At 40.2% G+C, this 23,739-nt stretch overlaps 1 pseudogene; it reads right to left on the reverse strand.

The window, feature by feature from the left end:
- Positions 1 to 12,442: 12,442 nt before the first annotated feature.
- On the reverse strand, positions 12,443 to 17,335 carry LOC147335113 (uncharacterized; annotated as a pseudogene).
- Positions 17,336 to 23,739: the final 6,404 nt, after the last annotated feature.

Here is a 23,739-nt window from a genome sequence, read left to right on the forward strand (position 1 = left end):
GGAGAAGAGTTATTTTACTGTAAATTAAATAAAAATCTTATCAAAATGTAAAAAAACAAAAATGAAAACACACACGCACACAAATAAACACAAAAATATTACAAGGACTGGTCCGCAAGGCAGACTTTAAACTAAAGGTTATATTGCAAGCATAAACATTATGCTTTTTTGTAAGTGCTACAGTCTTCTGGATGGACTTTTGTTATACCATTAATTGTTATAAACATGACTTAATTAAGTGTACATTCAAAATGTTAAACCTTCAGCTTCTGCATGGCCTATTTAAAGTACTCCAAAACAATTTCCAACAGAAGAAACAAAATAAAAAGAAACAAGGAAACATTATGTTTCTCAGTTCAAGCTAAACCTTTTTTGATTTGACCACTTTTACACCAGTCAAAATGTGTGTAGCCATAAATGGATTATGGTAATATTGTCACATTTCGGGGTCATTTTGATCCAGTATCTTGAGTTTCCTGTGATTTTGGTTTCTGTTTGTATTTTTAGCCCCTCTGTCCTGTGCCTACCCTGGTCCCACGTGTCTTTGTTCCCTCTGTTGTCATGTCCGTGTTGTCGTAGTGTCTACTTGTGGGTCTGAGTCTGTAAAATTCAGTGTACTTACGGTTTTACTTTGATAGTCTTCGGTCTGTGTGCGTGATGTTCTGTTTGCTCTCCCCCATCTAGTCTGTGTGATTAGTGTCAGCCGTGTTTCCCAGGTGTCTGCTCTTTGCCCTGTTCCTCTTCTGTATTTAGTGTCTGCGTGTGTCCCTGCTCGTTGTCACGTTGTCCCTCATACTTGGGGACTCTGTTTTCGTCCACAGTTTCTAGCTGTCCCAGTTTCAGTTTTGTTTTGTCTTTTGCCAGCAATAAAGCTGTGGTTTTTGAGTTCTGCCTCTGTGAGTCTGCATATTGGATCCTTTTCCTTCCTGCCTGCACATAGTCATGACAAATAAGAATGGTTTATATCCCACATGTGTATAATTACAATGGCTATAATACTTGTAGAACACTAATTATTGTTAAAATTATGTTTGTTTTCCCTTAGACATAATTAAGGTTTATTTTAAAGATTATAAACATTATAAATAATAAAAAAAAAAAAAAATTTCAGCAAGATGATAACTCAGCTGGTCATCTAGGTTTGCTTACGAGCACACCTCCAAAGTATAATTTTAGCTTAAGCAATTAAAAAGAGACGGCTGGTGTTGTTTGTGTATAAGTTATTTATAGCTGCCTGTTAATGTGGAGCTTGACGAATCCTCAGGCATCAGTTTTTTTCAGTATGTGGGTATAGACCATAAAGGGTGTGATGGAGTGTGTTCAAGTTCTACGTGTTTTTACGCAAAGCCTACACAAGAGAGTCCAAAGCAATTGAGATGCTTCCAGATATATTTACACACAGGATTAGATTTTGGGGAGGGGGCTGGGTTTAAAAATATGCAAGGGACTCACCAGAGAGTGGATGTTCTAGTCCATTCTGATTGAGATTAAATAGATTCCCTTGACCGGTCCTTGTTTCCTGAACCGTTTCCCTGAAGTCTGGCAGGGTGGTGTGGAGAGAGATCGTGAGCCTGAGTGTCTGAAGAGTGGAGTGTGTTTTTCCCTTCCTTCTCTTGCTCCTGCACTTAATATAGCTCAACATGGTGTTTTTGTAAATAAAACTTGTGACTGTTATTCTGAATTTTAGATTTAGCAGTTATACAAAGAACACCAGAAATTTCAGAGTTATTTAGATTTGTTTATTAGTACGTATGAGTCATTACTCACTTTTGTTAATGATTGGGCACACAACACTTGAGGGTAGAGTTATAAAACAGGCTTTATTCTGGTCTTGACAACCCGTGAGAGCTACTCAAAAACAATAAAACAAAACATCAAAATGCACTCTTGTACTTAGTGTCAATCAATCAAAAGTCCTTAAATACAGAAAATAAAACATTTAAAATACACAAACCTCGTGAGCTGACATCCAAGAGGGGCCTTTATGGCCTTCTTTCTCACTTATTTCTTCTTTTTGAACGATATTTTCTCCACGAGCTGCGGCATGCAGACACCATGTGTGCCAGCATAAAGTGGCCGGGTGGAGATCCAACCTGCAAACAACTGAACCCTCTATACTTCACCACCAGAGGGTGCAGAAGAGCAAAATCTGGACATACAGCTCAACAAAACATAAAATGCAAAGTCATAAGTGGTGTGTTACTGTATAAAAGAGCTTCACAGCTGACAAGATGTTTCGTGAGACTTTTTTGACAAAGGTTTAGATTTAAAAAAGAAGGAAAAAAAACTTGGCTAGAAAAGCCACGGGCATTAATGAGGTCAAGCTGCCAGTGAAAAATGTCTACTTTTACTCCCTTTTTTTAGTTGTGTTGTTTCTTTTAGGTTAAGTAAATTCATTTTTAGTTCTTTTTTCAGAGTAAGTTACACATTATTTATACAGCTGGATCCACAGCATGCATAAAAAATATGAACAGACTGATGACTCTTAAAATGGCATAATTAGAAACGGGTTAAGGAAATATTTTTCACATAGAAAGGTTCTTTTTGGGTTTCGTACAATATTACTGAGGAATTTATAGACAGGTGTGTAAATAAGAGCTTTATGTTCACTGAAGTGATTCAAGTTGTAAAATGTGTTGGTTGCAAATTACATGATAGTTTCTGAAGGCTGTGTGTAATGATTCTCTTCAGTATTATTGCATAAAATCCATGCAATCCATATAATGTACTATGACTGTTTTATCAAAACAACTATAATACTTATGCTTATCTCAAGGTACAATGCTTGGCTCTTTTACTCCACGAGCAAAGCACCGAGCGCCCAACCGACCCGATGTTTCCATCAACGTGACAACGTGCTTGTTATGGCCCTGGCCATAATCTGTTTTGTTGGCTGTTTCTTTGTCTGTGTCTTTAAGTCTTTGTAGGTCCCTGAGTGGATGAGCTGACGGCTGCTGATTGGTCCCCGGGTCATGTGGTCTCATTCAAAATCCCTCACCAGCAGTTGTCCCGGGCAGCCACTGACAGCAGCAGCAGACCTGACCCTGGCCTCCAAAACCTGTGACATTTGTGCCTGTGACTTTTGCGACTTTCTGAGTTCTGTATATAGTGTGTACATTAGTTTTCATTGTAAATAGCACTGGAACAGAAGGGATGAGCTGTCTTATTGTTTTCCCTTCCACTGTTTTCTCCTGTTTATCTCAGTTAGGGAGTTAGGTGTAGCGCTTGTCTTTTGTTTGGTTTTTGATTTCACATAGGGTTTTAGATAGCACCTCCTCCTGACTTAGCTTGTTTTGTTTGTTATTTTGGCCTTTGTTCACCTCGGAGTTTCATTTTGCAGTGTAGAAAAATAAACCACCGTTCATTAAGAAATTGGTTTTCCCTCTGTGTATGGTTTTGAGGACCAGGGCGGGGCAATCTTTTCAAACTTATGTTGCGTTCCTGTACCCCTAGACTGGGGCGTAACAGTGCTCAACACATAAAGTGCTTCAATTGTGCATTCATCCACTGTCTTCTGCTCATCCAATTCAGGATATCAGAGCTATCACAGGACGAGAGGCGGGGTTCGCCGTGCACAGCTCACAAATCTGTCACGGGGTTAACATATGAAGACAGACAACCATTCACGCTCACGTTTACACCTCTTATTAGGTGTTGTTAGATTATAATATTATTTTATGCCATGTTATACCCCTAATTAAAGATTGTGAATTATTATGTAGTTTTAGTTTGCATTATTCTCCTGAATTAGAAGAAGCTGATAACTATTGCATTAGTTAAACTAATTTGCATTAAAGTAGACTGTTGATTTATTGTGAATGAATGATATTGTTTTATGATGCATTATACTGCTGAGTTATAAGAAATACTGTTTGCAGAAAGTCATCGCCTTATTTGTCTGATTAGAAGAGAACAGAACATACTGGAGTTTTCTGCCCCATCTCAGCAGGAGCAGATAAACAGGGAGCCAAGGTCGTAGCTTAGGCGCTGTGTGAGAGAAAGCATGTGAATGTTTAGGCTTTATATGATAAGGTGGAGGCACCAGAGGCTATAAAAGTTTGAGCAATGCTCCACCATTTTGAGATTTTGAGGCTGTCTGCATCAGTGTCCATCTCCCACGCGTGTGATCATTAAAATCATCGTTTGACTCAACCCGACCGGACCAGTGTTGTTATTGTGGTTTTTCTCTTGTCTCCACCCCCGATATTTTGAACCTTAACAGTGTTTTAGTAAACTAATATTAAGAAAATATACTCACTAATGCTGAATATCACAGTGTAAAGAAAAACATATGCTGAGCCCTTGTAACGTTAGCAGGATCACTGAATTAGTAAAAATGATAGCAGCAGCACTAGAGTTTTGGAGTAGGGATGGGTACCAGTATCCGGTGCCACCAGATACGATAGTAAGCGGGCACAGGTACGTACGTTCTTTTAGAGCAGAGCTACAGATTAAAAACGCCCAAGGCGAAGCGGTCAAAGTCTGGCTGTACTTCACAGCAAAAGATGCAAACTCAGCAGCCTGCAACAAGTGCTTTAAGGTGATACTGTGCAAAGGAGGTAACTCCTCGAATCTGATGAAACACCTGGCGACGTATAGCGTTTTTTTAAAAGCTGAGAAATGCATCTTATTTGGTAGCTTGCTGCGAGACCTCACACCGAGCACATCTACTGCGGGTGTGGTGCCTGTTATTGGACCCGGAGTTAGCAACATCCCCCAAGAACCCGAAGAGGAGAGTCCTGGCCCCTAGCCCTGCCAGTGTAGCAGAAATGATGACGGATGATGATGGAAGCAGCAGACGTTCTTCTCTGCGTGAGTAGCTTAATGTTGTTCGTGTGTAATTTACGTTCAGTAGGCTAACCACTTATTACATTAATGCATGTAAGGTGAACTAGCAAACACCGTCGTAGTTACATGCGGCTGTCTTCTTGTTTGATGGCAGATACTCACTTCACCCTGGCCAAAAAGGCTAAAATGACCAAAGAAAAAGTTGTTTTTACAAAAAACAGCTAAACGTGAGAGGTTTTTGGACAGTTTGTGTTCTCCATTTGTTTGCAAGAAAATTGCAATCAGAAATAAGTTGGATTTAACCCTATAAAGCCGGTCGGAGCTGGCACGCTCTGTTTTGCGTAACTATATTTAAAGAACCGGAACCGCGTAAGCCAGTGCAATAATTTTTTTTGCATATGAAACCGGAGGAGTTGTACTTACATCTTATGCCATCAGCTTGTCCTACGTCACGGTTTCCTTTCCAAAAGTTGTATAAAAAGAGCTTGCAGGAGCAAAAACATAATATTCCAGAAACACGATCCGATCAGCTGTTTGTAACACTTCCCACATTGAAACTGGGGTCAGCGCTAACGATTGCATGTCCACCATTTCCTGCCCGAAACCGGAAGTGATGTCATTTTCGCGGAAAATGTAGTTTTTTACCTAAAGGCATTAAAAGCCTATACTGGTATTGGGGTGCCTACTGGGGTCAGCGGGGCAGCTGGCCCCAGGGAGTAGGGGTATGCCACCAGGGTGCAGAGGAGGCTACCCCCCCCGTCCCCCTCTGGCTGCCTCTGCCTCAATTTTATCCCACAACTTAGACATTCACATTACTCACACTCTCATTACACATACATATAGGATCTTGGGGGTGGGCACGATACACGGAGTCCAAGTTACCATCAGTGTGTACACCTCACCCCTGGCATCATTGCCCACCTCTCAATTTTAAATACACGTAGACATTGAGGGCTATCAGGAGGGACTATGCGCTTACCTGCTGCTCTCTGGCAGGTAGCTCCATGCCCTCCTGGGTTTTAAATGCACCTTAGAACACACATGCATCAACACTACAATGAGCGGGTGGAGGGAGGTTTTGGAGTCTTCTCTCACCTCCATTCTCTGCGGCCTGCTGGAGTGGGGGGGCTAGGAGGAGGAGTTGGCCGTTCGACTGCGGTCTGGAGTGTGGGGCCTCCCTGCTGCTGCGGAGTCGGGGCGGTCTGCCTCTCCCCACCGCAGGGAAAAGGGTAACACCACCTGGGTCTGGGTGCACTTCCCCCCTCCAGGGGCAAGGGTACCTAGACCCGGTTCGTAGAGTACGCTTGGGGAGTGTGATCGTGTGTACAGCGTCTCTTTATGTCTGTCTCCACGTTGGTTGAGTGTGGAGTAAGTGCATATGAGAGCATGAGGGTGGGAATGGATGTTTGTATCTGTGTGTGCCTGTATGTCTGTGTCTATATGTCAGGTTGGGTATCAGACACCACCTCTCTGGGGACATCTCAGGCCCTCCAAGGTTTGGAGGCCTATCTCCCCCCACCACCACTTCCCCTGCCAGTGGCGGACTCCCTCAGACATCAGTGCGTTGGTGGTTCTTTGTGTCTGGGGATGGGCGTCCAGGTACACACCGGCTCACTCCTTGGTGGCCGCTTATCGGGGCCTGGAGCCTGGGGCTCGCTCGGGCCACTTCGGGGGTGAGGTGCCCTCGGCCTCTCGGCCTGGGGCTCGGTCACTCTGGCATGGCTGGCTGCCGGCGGAGCTCACTGGCGCATCACTGCAACTCCCCTGGCTTCTGCTCCGCAGCTGCTGAGTGACCCCTCATCTGGGACTCTCCTCAGCTCTTACTGGGACAGTGGCGCGGCTGCCCCTCTGTGGGTCTTCCTTGGTCTCTTGTGTTCTGGGGGCCTCTGGATGTCTGGAGTTTTGATCTCCTCCATACCTGCTTCATGCCCTGGAGGACGGGGCTGTGGTCCCCCCACACCCTCTAGCAGATCATTACATGAAGGAACCTTTTAAAGAAACAAGCGCGTCCATGCTCACAGGTGTACACACGGGTGATCACACCCACAAACTACACCCCTTTTGGCTCCTACCTCAAAGCACACTGTGTTCTGTTGATCTTATGTGCTGCACAATAATGTTTAAATGTAAATGCTTTACTAGTCCCTAAGGACCCCAAAGCGCTTCACACTACATTCAGTCATTCACCCATTCACACACACACATTCACACATGTTTAATATTTAGTATTTACTGTCATATTCCCATATATCATTGTGATGTTGTTTATTCTATTACTCTTGTTCTCTTCTGCTTGTTTTCTTTTTTCTTTCTCAACAGGTGATCCAGGTGATCAATATATGCATTTTCTTTTTCTTTTTTTTTTCTGCCCATTCTGTTGGTTTTTGTTTTTTGCCCTTCTCCCCCGTCCCTCTTCTCAGTTGTTTCTCTTTCCCTCTTTCTTTCTCCCCTTCTTTCCCCAGTCAAGTCTGTCCCGTATTCAGCAAGTGAAAATAAAATAAACAATAAAAGGTGAATCAAATGGACCATAAGTCATGTTTGAATTTATGCTTTTCTGAATAGTTTCTGGGATGCTTAGAACTCGAATTGCACTGCTGGAAATTGTTTATTTTGATGCACATGCTGTTTTGTGCCTCAAAAAACAGCATGTTTATGGGGGGTTAGAAATGACTGAAAGATTAATAGGCTCTGTTTTGAGTTTTGTTCAAAAAGGAATGACTTCATATAGGGAAAAATATATATCACATGTACAGGACACCTTAAACTAGTTTTTTAATTAAGCAGCAAGGCAGAACAAAGTCAGGGCTGCATCAAGACACGAGGACTAAACCCCAATTCAACCAGACCCAGAACTGATCCGGAATTAAAACAGGACTACAACAGTCCAAAATCAGGACTACTGAGGACTTAACCAAGACAGAACCAGAATCAGAACTAGATGAAAGTAGCACTAAAAATCATCAAAGACCTGCACTACACTTATTTTTTAATTCTACCAAAGTACACTATTTAGACTGAGAAAAGTTTATATACTTATTTAGCCTTGTTGTGCAAACAAGCCTGCATAACTTAATAAATATGGAGTTTGAAAAATAGCAAACCTAAAAAGAAACACTAGGTACGAGATACATGAGTACCTATGATACGGTGATACTTTTGGTAAACAACCATTTGACTAACATGTGTGTCTCACCTGCTCTTGTTCCATCTCTATTCCTCCCTCTCCCTCTTTGTGCTGACAATCAAGCCAAACACCAACATCATCAAATATACAGTTGAAACCAGATATTTACATACTCTTCAGATAAAATTTTTTAATTTAATTTAAACTTTTAATTGTAACAAATCAGACTAAATGTTTATTTTTTTAGATTGATAAGTATAAAAACATATTTGTTAACTTTAAGAGCAAAGAGAGAAACTATCTGTATTTCTTAATTGTTTTTTTGTTTTTTGTTTTTTGTTTTTTTGCCTGTCCCGTTTGGCTCTTTTGCCATCAGAATTATTGTCTAAAGGTGAGGAAAGATGCCCAACGGATTTACTTTACCAAATTGACCATCACAGCCTTGCCGTAATGGTCTATTTGATTCACCTTTTATTGTTTATTTTATTTTTATTTTTTTTATTTTCACTTGCTAGATACAGGACAGACTTGAATGAGGAAAAGAAAAGGGAGAAAGGAAGAGGGGGAAAAAACAGCGGAGAAGAGGGATGGGGACAAAGGGCAAAAAAACAAAAAACAAAAACCAACTAAATAAGCAGACCTAAAAAAAAGAATACATATATCAATCATCTGGATCACCTGTTGAGAAAGAAAACAAGCAGAAGAAAACGAGAGCAATACAATAAAAAACATCATGATGATATATGGAAATATAACAGTAAATACTAAATATTAAACAACAACAACAACAACAATCTTTATTTATAGAGCACATTTAAAAGCCTTGGGCATACCAAAGTGCTTTACATAAAACAATAAAAGGTTCAAACATTGATAACGGATAAAAAAAAATAAAAAATAACGAGTTATGTTCATAGATAAAAGCTACCAATAAGAATGACTACAGCACATGGGTAATAGCAAGATAAAAGCTGTACCACCATAATAAAAGACACCAATAGAAAGATAGGAGGGAATTAATACAAGAGGTCAATAGGTCACAGCAACCAAACAAACAAACAAACAAACAAACCAGCAATTAAAAGGTGGAGAAGGCAAGTTTAAAAAGATATGTTTTAAGCTGTGATTTAAAAGAATGAATAGAATCAGATGCCCGGATGCATTATTGTGCAGCACGTAAGATCGACAGCGAACAGTGTGCTTTGAGGTAGGAGCCAAAAAGGGTGTAGTTTGTGTCTGTGAGCACCCGTGTGTACACCTGTGAGCATGGACGCGCTTGTTTTTTTAAAAGGTTCCTTCATGTAATGATCTGCTAGAGGGTGTGGGGGGGCCACAGCCGCATCCTCCAGGGCATGAAGCAGGTATGGAGGAGATCCAGGCTCCAGACACCCAGAGACCCTCAGAACACAAGAGACCAAGGAAGACCAACAGAGGGGCAGCCGCGCCACTGTCCCAGAAGGAGCTGAGGAGAGTCCCAGATGAGGGGTCACTCAGCAGCTGCGGAGCAGAAGCCAGGGGAGTTGCAGTGATGCGCCAGTGAGCTCCGCCGGCAGCCAGCTGTGCCAGAGTGACCGAGCCCCAGGCCGTGAGGCCGAGGGCACCCCACCCCCGAAGTGGCCCAAGCGAGCCCCAGGCTCCAGGCCCCGATAAGCGGCCGCCAAGGAGTGAGCCGGTGTGTACCTGGGCGCCCACCCCCGGACACAAAGAACCACCAACGCACCCTTGGAGGGCCTGAGATGTCCCCAGAGAGGTGGCGTCTGATACCCGACCTGACATATAGACACAGACATACAGGCACACACAGATACAAACATCCATTCCCACCCTCATGCTCTCATATGCACTTACTCCACACTCAACCAACGTGGAGACAGACATAAAGAGACGCTGTACACACGATCACACTCCCCAAGCGTACTCTACGAACCGGGTCTAGGTACCCTTGCCCCTGGAGGGGGGAAGTGCACCCAGACCCAGGTGGTGTTACCCTTTTTTCCCTGTGGTGGGGAGAAGCAGACCGCCCCGACTCCGCAGCAGCAGGGAGGCCCCACACTCCATACCCCAGTCGGATAGCCAACTCCTCCTCCTAGCCCCCCGCTCCAGCAGGTCGCAGAGAACGGGGGTGTGAGAAGACTCCAAAACCTCCCTCCACCCGCTCATATGTATTTCTTAATTGTAAATGGCACCAAATGTATATGTATGTAAATGTATTCAAAATTGAGCCACACTTATGGAGCTCCACAATTCTTTTCCTGGTGTTTTGGTTGACATCTCTTGATTTTCCCATGTCACAGAAACAGGCTCTGTGTTTTGCCTTATATGCATCCACAGCTGTGCCACCAATTTACTCACATGGACTCTACTAACCAATCAGAAGCTTCTTCAGCTCAGAATGGAATCGTCTGCAGTTTTCTTATTAATTAACAATAAACTTAGTGTACATGTACTCCTAAATTTGATGAAAGTGATTAAAAAATAGACAGCTCTGTCTCTCTTTATTCTGACATTTAACTAATTCAAAAGATATTTCAATATTTATTTATCCAAAACAAAACAAGTTTACTCTAAATTGATGTTTTACAGTAAAAAATGTTCTTGTGTTTTCCATAAAGTGTATGTAAATATCTGGTTTCAACTGTGAATATACTGCTGTGTATTGAAGTTCCTCTTGTTTTGCATAGAAATGTACTGAACAACATACAAAGCATAATATATAAAATACTACCAGAGTTTTTCTTTGAAAGAAGCCCCTTATGTCCATTCTTGTATATCAGTGCATTACTGAAACCGATTTATTTAGCCGTGGAGGGAAACAACTGAAAATATGAAATAAACACACATGTAAGCTAAGACTGAAACAGCATTTTTGTTGTTCGGCTTTTCATTTCACCATTTGTTGATTCACTTGAAGAGCAAGTAACGTAATATGGGTCAAGTGATCAGTTTGATATCAATCTTTCGTGATACACCGTCATATTTACATTACAGTACGAATGATCTACTTTGGTACCTGCTCAAACTTCAGTTCTCCTCTGTCTGCCTGGCTGCATTTCTCCAACAGTGCAGTGGCAGGCAGCAACATTAGGGGGGATTTACACACAGTCGTGCACTATGTGCTTCAAATATTGTGTGTAGTTTTTGTTTTATACAGTTGTCAGCCAGGCATCTAACTATGAAACAAATTACACTCCAAAAGACCCCAGGCTTCTGAAAAAACAACCCGGGCTTAAGTCCAGTAAGCCTCTTGAACTGTGAGTCATATAAAGCTACCATAAAATGTAGAGGTGGAATCCCACCTATATGAAGCTGTATTCTTATGAATTGTTAATCTCCAATTTGTATCTTGCATCTGCATCAGTTAAGAAATTCAGCAAAACGACGACTACAGTATGTTTCAGTGAAGCTTTCAGGCATTCAGAATCACTTCAAAATAATCAGTCGTAATTTTTCTTGCTTAATTATCACTACTGCTCAGATTTTCCAGAGATTACAGTAGGACTGTAAGTACCTTGCTTAAAGGTACGTACCATTCTCATCAGTGATAGTCACTGACGTTTGATTTAGAAAATCCTGAATTTATAATGTTTATTAGTAACATTTCTGCTCACGTTCAAAACGTTGCACAAAAGGCAAAAACAGACCCAAAATCCAAACTGATACAAAAAGCGTGCAGAACCAGAGCACAATGGGGAGGATTGATTGGACACAAGACACAGGTGAACATAATAAAGATGTTGTGGATTAATAAATATTGGAATCTGAACTGATTTTCTGAGATTTATTGAAAGAACTTTGCACATGCTAATGAAGTATAGATACATTTTTTTTTTTACATTTTTGCATAAATGTTCCTTGTATAAGACAGGTATAACTACATATGTGTAGTACACAGAGCTTTGATGAATTGAGTAAAATACAAATTTTTCATCACATTGTCATCATTTGCAACCTTTTGATTATTTTTAATCACTCTTATGAGATAAAATGTGTATGTAGTAGAGATAATAGGAATAATGATGAACAATAATAGTAATATAATAGTAAAATAATAATAGAAAATTAATAGCAATAAAAACAAATCCATAAAAACTGCTTACACAGCTAGGGTTTACGTAAACGTATCATAAAACAATGAAATTAAATCATTCGTTCATTCTGTATCAACCTGTTGTTTATACAGATTTGCAAAGGGTTCTTACAGTCAGGTCTCTAACACAGGGGATGACACAGCATCCACACAGTGTTAAGAGAGCTAAAGCTACAATGACACCCGTCATGAGTGACAATAGCAAGGCTTTCCCTTTCCCGAAAATGCTCTCAAACCATTTAAAAATTGATATTTCTGTGCCGGCATTCTCTTTAAGTTCATCAGCCAATTTTTCCAATTTGTTGAGTGCTACTGTAAAAGAGCCATCAGCAGCAGTATTATTAGGGATGAAGGTACAACACGCATCACCGAAAATCACACACACGCCGCCCTTTTCAGCTAACAACATGTCAAGCGCAATTCTGTTCTGCCATGTCATGAGACTAGTTGCATGCATTTGTTCTCCTAGAGCTTTGAGTGCATGTGTAGTGAAATTAACAAATCTCTGCTGGTTGTAATAGATATAATTTATCCATGCTGTGTTTATGTTGGTTTCTATCACAGATCCATATGGAATCCATGATGTAAATCCAGCAGCAATTTCATTACGTGCTTTATACTGATCAGGGACCCCTCGAGGGACACCTATGGAGTCTATATACACTTTAGAGTCATCCTCAAAGATGTGAGTGGAACGTTTAAACCTGCTGTGAAGGGGTATTGCCTGCGATTGAACGTGTGGATAAATCATGGTTTCTTGTATTAATTTAACTCTGATGCAAGTGCCTTTCCAATTTTGAGGTAAGACAGATCGCAGCCGTCCGTTTCCACACAGCCACCATACACCAACTGCTATTTGATCTGGATTTTGCAACGAAGTGACAAATGGGCGCTTTGCTACCAACTCAGAGCGGCTGCAGGTCATGCAGTCTTTTGTAATTTTTACTGTAGTTTCGTAATTAGTCTTATATAACAGCGCACCATCACTGCTGCTATAGTGGTTGCGAACATCCCAGAGGTATTTACAACTGGCATTTACTGTGCCCACATCAGTGGTGCCGTAGGAAAAGATAAAGCAATCAGTTACATTTAGCTCGGACGGTATAAATACATTCTGTGGTGGTTCAAAGAGTATTGGAGGCTTAATGAAATCCGTTGATGGAATGAAATGACCACAAAATTTGGACATTTTGGATGATGTTTTAGAATTTATATAGTATATATCACAGAGGAACTTACAGATATAATTGCTATTGAATGAATGAATGAATGAATGAAGCTTTATTTGTCACAAGCAGGTTGCCCTGCAGCGAGATGGGAACCCCCCCCCCCCCCCCCGACCTTACACACATAACACAGACATCACATGGGGTTACAAGTCGGAGATCGGTAGCGTTGCACAAAAGCACATAAATGTCCACAGCACAACATTATGGAAGACATGACAAGCCACAGGGATGGGTAGGGGATGAGGAGTAACCCCAGCCACACAGCAGCCATCCTGCAACGGCGCCGTCATTAAGCCAGGGGCGACGTAATACATCGCCCCACTCTTCGACAGCGCGGGCCCGGACCCGCCTCGTGTTCCCAGGGGGCAGCAAGCATCGAAGGCGTTGGAAAGGGAGGGGGGATGAGTGAGTGCTTATGGTTCTGCTCTCTTATTTCTCCGATAAACCAGGGCTAAGCCAACTCCAATCAGCATGAACCCTGTTATCATGGTTCCGAATAGGTAGATATCCTCAACGTCCTCGATCGACAGTCCCGCCAGGCATATGACCCTCCAGTTCTGCCACCCGTCCATCGTGTATCCGGCAGGGAAAGTCCCTTCAGGGCACTCAGGCTCTCCCGAGCCCCGACTTCTCGTTGAGAAAAGGGTGTCAATAGCATTCAGAGACCAGTTGATGAAATCCATAATTCTCTGTTAGGTTTTAGAGAACGACAGTGAGAGACTGTTCCAGGGAAAGTAATGCACACAAGACAAGACAAGGACATAGAGGCTAAGCAGGGTAGCAGGGAAGATAAGGGTGAGGAGGAGAGGAGAAAAGTGCAACCGCCTTCGCTGAGAGCCAAGAGAAAGACTACTTGTTACTAGAGAAATGAGGATCTGATGTACAGGTTTCTGAGGTGTCAGGAACCGGTGTCACCATAATAAGCGGTCTAGCTGCCATACAGAATGTGCATGAGTAATTTGTTAGTGAAGTGACTGTGAAATTTGCGTACTGTAGCCACAAGTTATTTTTGATAACCTCAGGACTAGAGAAGGGGTTGGAACTCTTTGAAAGGGAATGCCTTGAACAAGTTTTACAAGCCTTTCCTGTATCTGCAATGTTTGGAAAGTCATGTGACTGTTTATCACGTGTAAAAATGACCAGACAGGTCAAACAAATAGCCACTGCAATCAGAAAACATGCTGAACCACTCAAGCAACAGCATCCTAATCGCTTAAACAATTGCCTGCATTCTATCCCTTGTTTGTGATCTGTATGTGACTTAGGAGGAAGGCTCACTCTAGTTGACGGAGGGCACGTTTTCATCATTCCAACAAAGCTGTAGATTGAAACGTAAATAGTACACATTTGTTGTCTTTCTCAACATCAATGTGGAAATTTTTCAACCCTATGAGTTATTACTGTCATTGAGAAATGCAACTGCCAAGTGGGATTACCTTTGACCTTAACTGCTGTCTGTGTTATCAGTAGTTCCTGGATAGCTCCGATCAGGACACAGTATGCTGGGCTGAGAGTGTAGGTTTGTTTGGGCTGGTTGTGGAAGGACTGTTTTAACCTGCTCTGGAGAGAGGACAGAGGAGATGACAGTTACACAATAGCACAATTTTTCTTCTTCACATTGTTCTGTGGTTCAAAGAGGGTTTCCTGGGGGCCTTATCCCCATATTTGCTGGCTACCCAAACTTAAAAGGGCTGAGACCATGGTAACTTTTACACTAGTTCTCATGTGCATTAACACTAGAGGAAAGGCTCTTAGCTCGCTGAGTCCTCTTTCTGAACAACATTTGCTTGGTTTAGTCTCTACAGAAGCATTCTCTCTTTCTACTTCCCAGTTCTAGCACAGTGATGTCTGATGTCTATCTAATCACTTTTTTAAAAGATGTGGTGGCAAAAGCTGCTTCAGTATCACTACTGAGCTTGCCTGAAATTCCCTGTCTTCAGATGATTTCTTGCAATAAGGTTTTGCCCACTACAACTGCATCTTGTTTGCTAGAAGGGAAAACTTCCATCAAATGGAATAAACTTCTTTCTTGCTTTTTTTTTTTCTTTCATTTGGACTAGTTTGATTTTACTTAATTTGAACCAGATTTTCTGCCTTAGATTTTAGTTCCAGGTAGTATCCACCTTTATCTCTAGATTATCAGTGATAACCAATATTTATTTGTGAATTCATCTCCAATAGGTTGCCACTTACGTAACCCACAAAGCTGTCATCCTGCATCTGCCCTCAGGTGATGAGCCAAAAACAACTATTTTTAAGAACTGTTTCTTTGAATGGCAGACCCTCTTACCAAACACAGAGCAATTTAAAATATCTTAAAATAAATTATTTGTCTTTAAAAAACTGATAGTGCAATAAAAAAAGTCAAGTTGGTCTCACCTGCTCTCCACACTGGATTCTTTATCAATTAAGATTATAGTAGTGACTCTAAGCACTCTTTCAGACTCCCTGCACCGGCACAGGTTTTCCTGGATTAAAACAAAAGCAGAGAAGAAGCTCATGTGAGAAATCCCATTTCTCATCACCATAATTGTTGTGGTAAAATAAGCAGAGCTTTTAAGCTGGACTGATTTTCTCTGATTCACTGAAAAAACCTTTTGAACAGGGATCATACAGCATGAACAGTCTTGCCACCATCACTGATACAAAAATAAATTTAAAAAAACTCTTTGATACCCATTTTATGGGTACAGCTTTTGTCTATTCAGCTGTAGGGAGCTCAGTTCTAACCATCATGGTTTAAAATGGAGCACTGTAACAAAAAATAATTTCCCCCAGGGATCAATAAAGTATTCTGATTCTGATTCTGATTCTGATCATGTAGACACCAGCCTATTAATTAACCCTGAACTGACTTCCTTAAACCCTAATAATGAACTCTATTAACATAGAGTCACACAAACTTTCTTGGTACTAAAAGTTACAATTACATACCACAGAGGTTTGAACTGAAACAAAATTTTGATAAAAACTCAGATACACAAATACGCTGAGGCCATGACAGAATGTGTCCACACATACTGTCACAATATTATGAGTATTATTTTGTTTTTGTTATAATGTAGTTCCAGAAAATATTTAAAAAGTAGTCAAAACTACTAAATACATAGTGCATAAGTAAGATTAAAACCTGAGATTCACTGAAACTCCTAAACTCAGATACATAAATACCCTACCACCATAACAGAATGTGTCCACACATGCAGACAGGACTTTCAAACAGAGTATTTTTATATACTAATATAAATTGTACACAAAAACTGACTACAATCACCTAAAATAAATATTGAAAGATTGTTAAAGATGAAAGATGAAAAAAATCTTACCACCCCTTGTTTTCTGAAAACCAGCTGAACTGGTGTTGTTACAGATTTATACAGCAGAAGACCCAAGACAGCTAGTGGGGACCTGGTCTGACTTCCTTAAATATAAACTGAGCTGAAGGAGGAGGTCTAAGTTTTGTTCAGTGAGTTAGAGCAGAAATTATTTGTAGACTTATAATAACATATTTGCTGCATAAAGTTACCTCATCCATCTTGGTGTGAGGGCTGGGAGTGGAAATGGGATTAACTAATTCACTGCCAGCCATTTTCATGGCAGTCAACGTAAGTTTTTCAATTGACGTCTATAGCAGTGAATGAGTTAAAAAGTAAACAAAGATACGAAAAGTCCCCTTTTTTTTTCTTTTTTCTTGGAATAGAAAATATGTAGTCACTGGAAATAAATGCACAGACACAGCTAGGACTGGTGGTGGTGGTGACTTTGGCTTCCGTTTAACAGTATTATTGATTAATGTAAATGTTTTTTTTATTTATTGAACATAAAAATCTTTTTAAGAGATTAACACACAAGTTGTTTTTTGTTTCACCCAAAATGCCAGAGTAGGTTACCGATTTGTGAAAGCCTTAATATTGAGCCCTCTAACACTTTCTCTGTGTCTCAGTGACTTACAGCCACTCTTTCCTAAATTAGAACCTGCAGAGCGCCCAGGGTGTCCTGTCCAACCTCAGGATGACATGGCAGGAGCTGCTGCTGCTGGTGATCATCCTCCTCTCCCTGTTGCAGAATCCTGCCTTTCTCCAACAGCCAGCTGGAACAGGCCTTCATAGGACTGTGTAGGGACGCTTTAGGTGAACCCACACAGCAGACTGTAGAACAGATGTGGGCCCAACACTGTGGGTGAGTGGAGCTCCCACTTATGCATGATTTTGTACAGGAAACAGACAAAATGTCACTTCAATATGGGCACTAATATTTGACATCAGTCTAAGCAGCTGTATCAAACATTTTATTGTAATACATTTCACAGGACATTATCTATATTTTCCATTCTGTTTGTTGCTGGATTGGTGGAGATGTTCTTTATTTACCTGACTGTCAGTTTCATTTTTTTGGGCACTTATTTTTCTTTTTATAGATGATTTATTTATCAATCAATCGTGTCCTGGTAGACTTGGATCTGACTGAGGTGACGGTGGCTCAGGGGGTAACATGTACACACATTCCTGAAAATATTATTGGACTGAAAATAAATGCTTAAAGATTCTGATAACTTTTACTGGAAACTGAAATCGCTGAATCTTTTTCCTTTTGAATTTCTTGTAGTGTATAACTGATGCTGAGCTATGACGCTGAGTGATCTGAGTGAATAGTGAATGGAGAGTTTTTTGTGGCTGGCTTTACGGTGGGAGTGCAGTATTTACTTAATAATAATAATAAACATTATTTATAAAGCACACTAAAAACCAAGGTGCTTGACAAAATAAGATGGGGAAAAAGGAGATGGGAGAGGGAAAGAGAAAGAGAAAGGACCTGGCACGTATTGAATATAAAACCATGACAATCATAATACATAAAAGTAGTTAATAGTTAATAAAAGCATAATAAATAGAAATGTGTCAAGACACACCACATATTAGCTAGATGGAAAAGCAATATTTAAAAAATAAGTCTCTAACCATGATTTAAACAATGGCATAGAGTCAGATGCCCGGATAACAACAGGAAGACTGTTCCATGAGACTGGGTCAGCTACGGCAAATGCAGGGTCGCCCCGAGACTTCATCACAGGAGTGATGGAGGAAAATTTCCTGCTACCTGTCAAAAGGCGTGCTGCCGCATTTTGGACAGACTGCAATCTAAGGAGAACGGAGGAGGAAAGGCCAATGTAAAGAGAGTTGCAGTAGTCCAGGGGTGGCCAACTTCAGGTCTCGAGAGCCGGTGTCCTGCAGGTTTTAGATTTGTCCTTGATCCATCACAGCTGATTTAAATGGATAAATTAAGTTCTCCAGTAATGGTAATGGACTAATCATTTGATTCAGATGTGTTGACCCTGGGTGATATCTAAAACCTGCAGGACACTGGCTCTCGAGGCCTGAAGTTGGCCACCCCTGCAGTAGTCCAACCTGGAAGTTACAAATGCATGAATAAGTTTCTCCATGTCTTCATGCAGAATACAACGCTTAGCCTTAGAAATGAGGCACAGCTGATGAAAGCTAGACCTCACTATGGTAGACACTTGCTTGTCAAATTTAAACGAGCTATCCAGAAATATACCCAAATTACTGGCATAATCAGAAGGGGAGCTAGCAAAGGAAGTCAGAGCAGCACACAATTGGTCACGGGGGATTTTACTATCGAACACAGTTTTCTTTTCGTTAAGGAAAAGAGAATTACTCTTAAACCAATCTTTAACCTCATGCATGCATTCACGAAGATAATGAAAAGATCTGTATGTCATCAGCAGAGCAATGAAAGGCAATATTATACTTCTCAAAAATTGCTCCAAGAGCGAGCAAATACAGTGAGAAGAGAACAAGGCCTAATACAGATCCCTGAGGCACACCACAGCACAGATACTTTTAGACACAGGTTTTCTGGAAAACCGTAGTTTTAAAAGCCACAGTCTGTGTTGTTTTGGGGAGTGATATCACTGTATTAGAAAAAATATCAAGCAATACATTTAGTCCTTTCAAACATGGGACAAAGATAAAGCTAATCAGCACAAACAAATATAAATACAAGATTTAGTTTATGAATAGCGATTGCATTCTTCAGTTACAGAATTATGTATCAGAGCATTAAATTCATTAAACCTTGAGAATGTTCTCAAGTTGAGTCGGTGAGAACATACAATGATCATTTCGAGCATTTTGAGAGTGTGTAAGACTTGGACCTATGTTGTGAAGTAGTATTTACATCTCATGTAAAGAAAGATGTTTCTGCTTACATAAAAACATGCCATATATACAGTTTTTCTCAAATACTTTGGTGCAATTCTCGCATCTTGTACATTTCCCACATCATGATCGTCATTTATCACAGTCTTAATGTAGTTCTCAGTAAAGGCATTTTTCATAATTTGGACTCACATGTACAAAAAACATTGAAGCATTAAGGTAGGTTGTTACATTTCAGAACAATAAATATATTTCTTAGTACTAGTTCTGCTTGTTTGTCAGTAGATATTTACATCCTAGGTTAGAGCTCTTTGCACTGTTCACGTTGCCCTTTGTAATAAGCTCACAGAAGCTATTGTGTCGGCAAAGGTGAGTTGATAACGTGACACTCTCCTCTAAAGAAGTCATTCATACAAGATTTTATTCGTTTAGCACAAATGGTTGATGGAATAAACACTGAAAACCTTTAATAAAAGCGCATTAAGATAAAATGAATCTACAGCACAGTAACAAGCATTATCCTGCTACCATAATCTGGCAGTTATAGCTTAAACTTAATCTCAACCTCAAAGTTCAGGTGTTTCTCTACCTGTCAGAACTTATTAAAACTATGCAAACTCCATAGTTTGACTCAAAAAAATTGAGTAAAGCTTACTTAAGAGGACTGTTAGGACAATGTATTCACTGCAAGTATATTACAGTGTAAAATATTGTATTGTGTTCAATTAAAAATACTAAAAATACACAATTTTTGTCAGTAAGTTAGCAGTACTTCTATTCAAAAAGCTGATCAAGATAAGATAAGATAAGATAACCTTTATTAGTCCCACACGTGGGAAATTTGTTTTGTCACAGCAGGAAGTGGACAGTGCAAAGGTTATGACGCAAAAATTAGAATACAATAAGAATAAATACAGTACACAGCTGTACAGAATAGAATAAAATAATATACTATATACAGTAGAATAAAATAGAATAAAAATATACAATAAGATAAAAATAGAATACGAATGCTATATACAACTGAGTAAAAATACAACGATGCCAGAAAAGATTATTGCACTTAGTGTTATTGCACATGTGTGGATGTGTGTGTTTGTTCAGTTAAAGTCTTTGTTGTGGAGTCTGACAGCAGTGGGGAGGAAAGACCTGCGAAATCTCTCCGTCCCACACCGTGGGTGCCGCAGTCTCCCACTGAAGGAGCTGCTCAGTGCTGTCACAGTCTGCTGCATGGGGTGGGAGACGTTGTCCAACAGGGATGACAGCTTAGCCGCCATTCTCCTGTCACTCACCACCTCCACTGGGTCCAGAGGGCATCCTAGAACAGAGCTGGCCCTTCGGATCACCCTGTTCAGTCTCTTCCTGTCCCCAGCAGAGATGCTGCCGCCCCAGCAGACCACACCATAAAAGATAGCAGAAGCCACCACAGAGTCAACTCAGTTTATTTGAGTTGTCTTAAATTAGAAAAACTACGTAAGCTGGAAATTTTGCTTCTCTGTATGGAAGGATAAAACTATTTGGTATGGAAATGCCATGGCATTACTTTCCGCCTCCCTGGCACCACTAAATGGTGGAGTGTCATAAACCACTTCTTCTATGACGCCAACTGTCTGCCATCTACAATCCAGCTTTGAGATCCCTTCCCAGAAGCCTTAACGTCCACTCACATCCTGGGCCATCTCACCTCAGGAAATCACATGATAGGGTGGAGGTTTCACAATGAGCTCACCCGAAACCTTGGCTGATTGTGACCTACACCCATTTTCACACCTTGGCTCATGCGATTAGGTAGAGGATCATTAGGGGGTCTATTGTCCCTCTTGTTGGGTTACTCCCACAGAGCTTAAATCTGGGACTCTCCACCATTTGACCCCAGAACTGAAGAAGCTTCTTGGATGAGAGGTGAAACGTGTTCAAGCAAGCAGATGCTTTTCTTTCCAAGCTCCTTAGACTAAATGTAAAAGCAGTTTGTTTATGATGTTAAAGAAAGGCTAAATTTGACATTAATAGATGTCACAGACCACAACTGCAAAGCATTTAAATAAATACAGGGGTTAAGAATATAGAGTTCATATGTTAAAAAGGTTTATATGGATTGAAAACAAGCCCCGCTCCCTAACTGCTGGACTCTTATCTAGTAGCTGCGCACTAATCTATTTCTTAAACAGTTTTTATTCATTATCAAGAAAAGCATAAAAACATAACAAAGCAGACAAACAAGAAAGAAAGAAAAAAAAACAAAGGGAATATATTAAAGTCATTATATACCTGTACAAATACAAATATGGGGTAAAGAGGAGAAAAAAAAGAGAGAGAGAAAAAAAGAAATACATTTTCGCTCATTTACCCACAGATTTAGAAAGAGAAAAAGATAAACTCCAAGAGTGAATTGTTGTCCTTTACACTTACTTCCTATTTAACTGAGAACATCTTAAACGCATACATTTCCTAGCTACCAGCAACAGTTTGTCACATAATTTGCGCTGTGAGTGATTTAATGTTACTTCTTTTGAGGGTAGGCCAGGAAGAAAATACCCGGGGTCTCTTTGGAGCATATTGTTAAAAATATTTAAAAATATTTATAATCTATTTCAAACATCAACAGAAATGTTTACTGAGAGATTTTTATAGAAGGCTTTTAAAGCTGGAGGGTTATGTTATAGAGCTTTTACTGTAACATAACCCTGTTACTGTAGCTCTATAACAGGTTAATTTTTAAGTAGCATGAGCCGAGAGCAGCAATACTAGGCTAATACTTTCAAGCTAGCAAGTTTATGAACCTGGTGCTAAAATGAGAGAAGGCACAAAAACAGTTTGGATAAAAGTAATCCGAGAAGTTTCTTCAGTTTTAGGGTCAAATGGTGGAATGCTTTTAAATCTAACTAATATTTCTGTTTAATTACATTTGAAATACTACTACTACTACTACTAATAATAATAATAATAATAATAGTTTTTTTTTGTGAAAAATGTGTATAGATACAATTTTTACTGTGAAAGTCCAAAGCCTTAAGCCAGATTAGTGGCCTGTTAAATGGTTAAAGTCTAGGTTGGCTTTATAGTTTAAAATAAAGTAATTTAGTTTGTCCTTTTAAAGAATTAAGTTAAATTCAACAGTTGAATCATAAGAAACCTTTTGGGATTGTAACTGTGCTTATTAGAAACTTTATATATTGGAAGTTGGCTTTTAATATGCAATAATTATATTTAAATTAGGTGGTCTTTTCTTAACCACATCTCTTTAGGCCTGAACTGACAGTGCAGCACATTCAGACACAGTAGTAGATGGTGTTTTTAATACTATGTGTTAGTCTAATTTGGGGTCTAAATTTACCTTCTGTGTTGGAAGTTATAAATGCTGTACAACCCTTGAGGATCAAATCAGCTTCTAAATAATTTAATGGTTTCACTTTACCATTACCTTTTTGTAATATCTTGGGTCCCGATCAGAGATCTGTTCTACTACCGTGATTTATTTTTATATCTGCTTTTTCATGTTCACATGTGGCCGCAGTGTCATTTGGTATATTATGAAAGATGTGTTCGAAGGTTTGTTTTAGTTTGATCAGTTTGTCATTGTTTGTAGCCATCAACTGTGTGATGGTTCGTTGAACAATTAAAAATCATCAGGTCTGATGTTTTGATAAGTTTTTTGTTAAAGGGTTTGAGACTCAGCCTTCAGAGCAGGTGACAAGGCATCCCTGGGAACAGCGAGGGCTAAACTGTCTTGTGCCATTAAAGCAGTGAAGCACAGACATAGCAGAAGAATCCACATCAACTTCCAGGACAGCAGTGACATGCGATGCATGTAGCAGAGTGAGTAGTGGTTTTTAATATGGGCGACAGGGGTGGTTGCTCAGGGCAGCATCACGGGCATCTGCATAAGTAAGTAAAGTTTATTTATTAAGCACTTTTCATAGACAGGCCATCACAAAGCACTGTACACAAATATTAAAATAATCATGGAATAGACAATAAACACAATATAAAAAATTAAAAGTAAATAAAAATGTAAAATTTAAAAAGTGTTGATCAACAGAAAAAATGTTGCTCGTCATCAAGATTAACACGATTAAACATTAAACAGGCAATTAATCCATCTGGACCACAGAATGACTCAAAGTCCCTGAAATGTCTCTGTCAACACATTTCGGGCAGTTTGTTCAAAGTTTGTCAATTCTGCACTCCAGATGGGTTGATTGCTTTCCAAATTTTAATTGTGGATGATGCCACCCACACTGGACCCACTGCAGTTTACCCCTCCACACTGGAGCCTGTCAGGGATGTGTGTTCAGCCCACTGCGGTTCAGTCTAACTCATAGCTTTGCAGAA

Source organism: Aulonocara sp. 'chitande type north' Nkhata Bay, linkage group LG3 (genome assembly GCF_057382095.1).
Source record: "Aulonocara sp. 'chitande type north' Nkhata Bay isolate Kocher_YH1m ecotype deep benthic linkage group LG3, A_spYH_male_GT1.1, whole genome shotgun sequence".
NCBI lineage: Eukaryota > Metazoa > Chordata > Actinopteri > Cichliformes > Cichlidae > Aulonocara > Aulonocara sp. 'chitande type north' Nkhata Bay.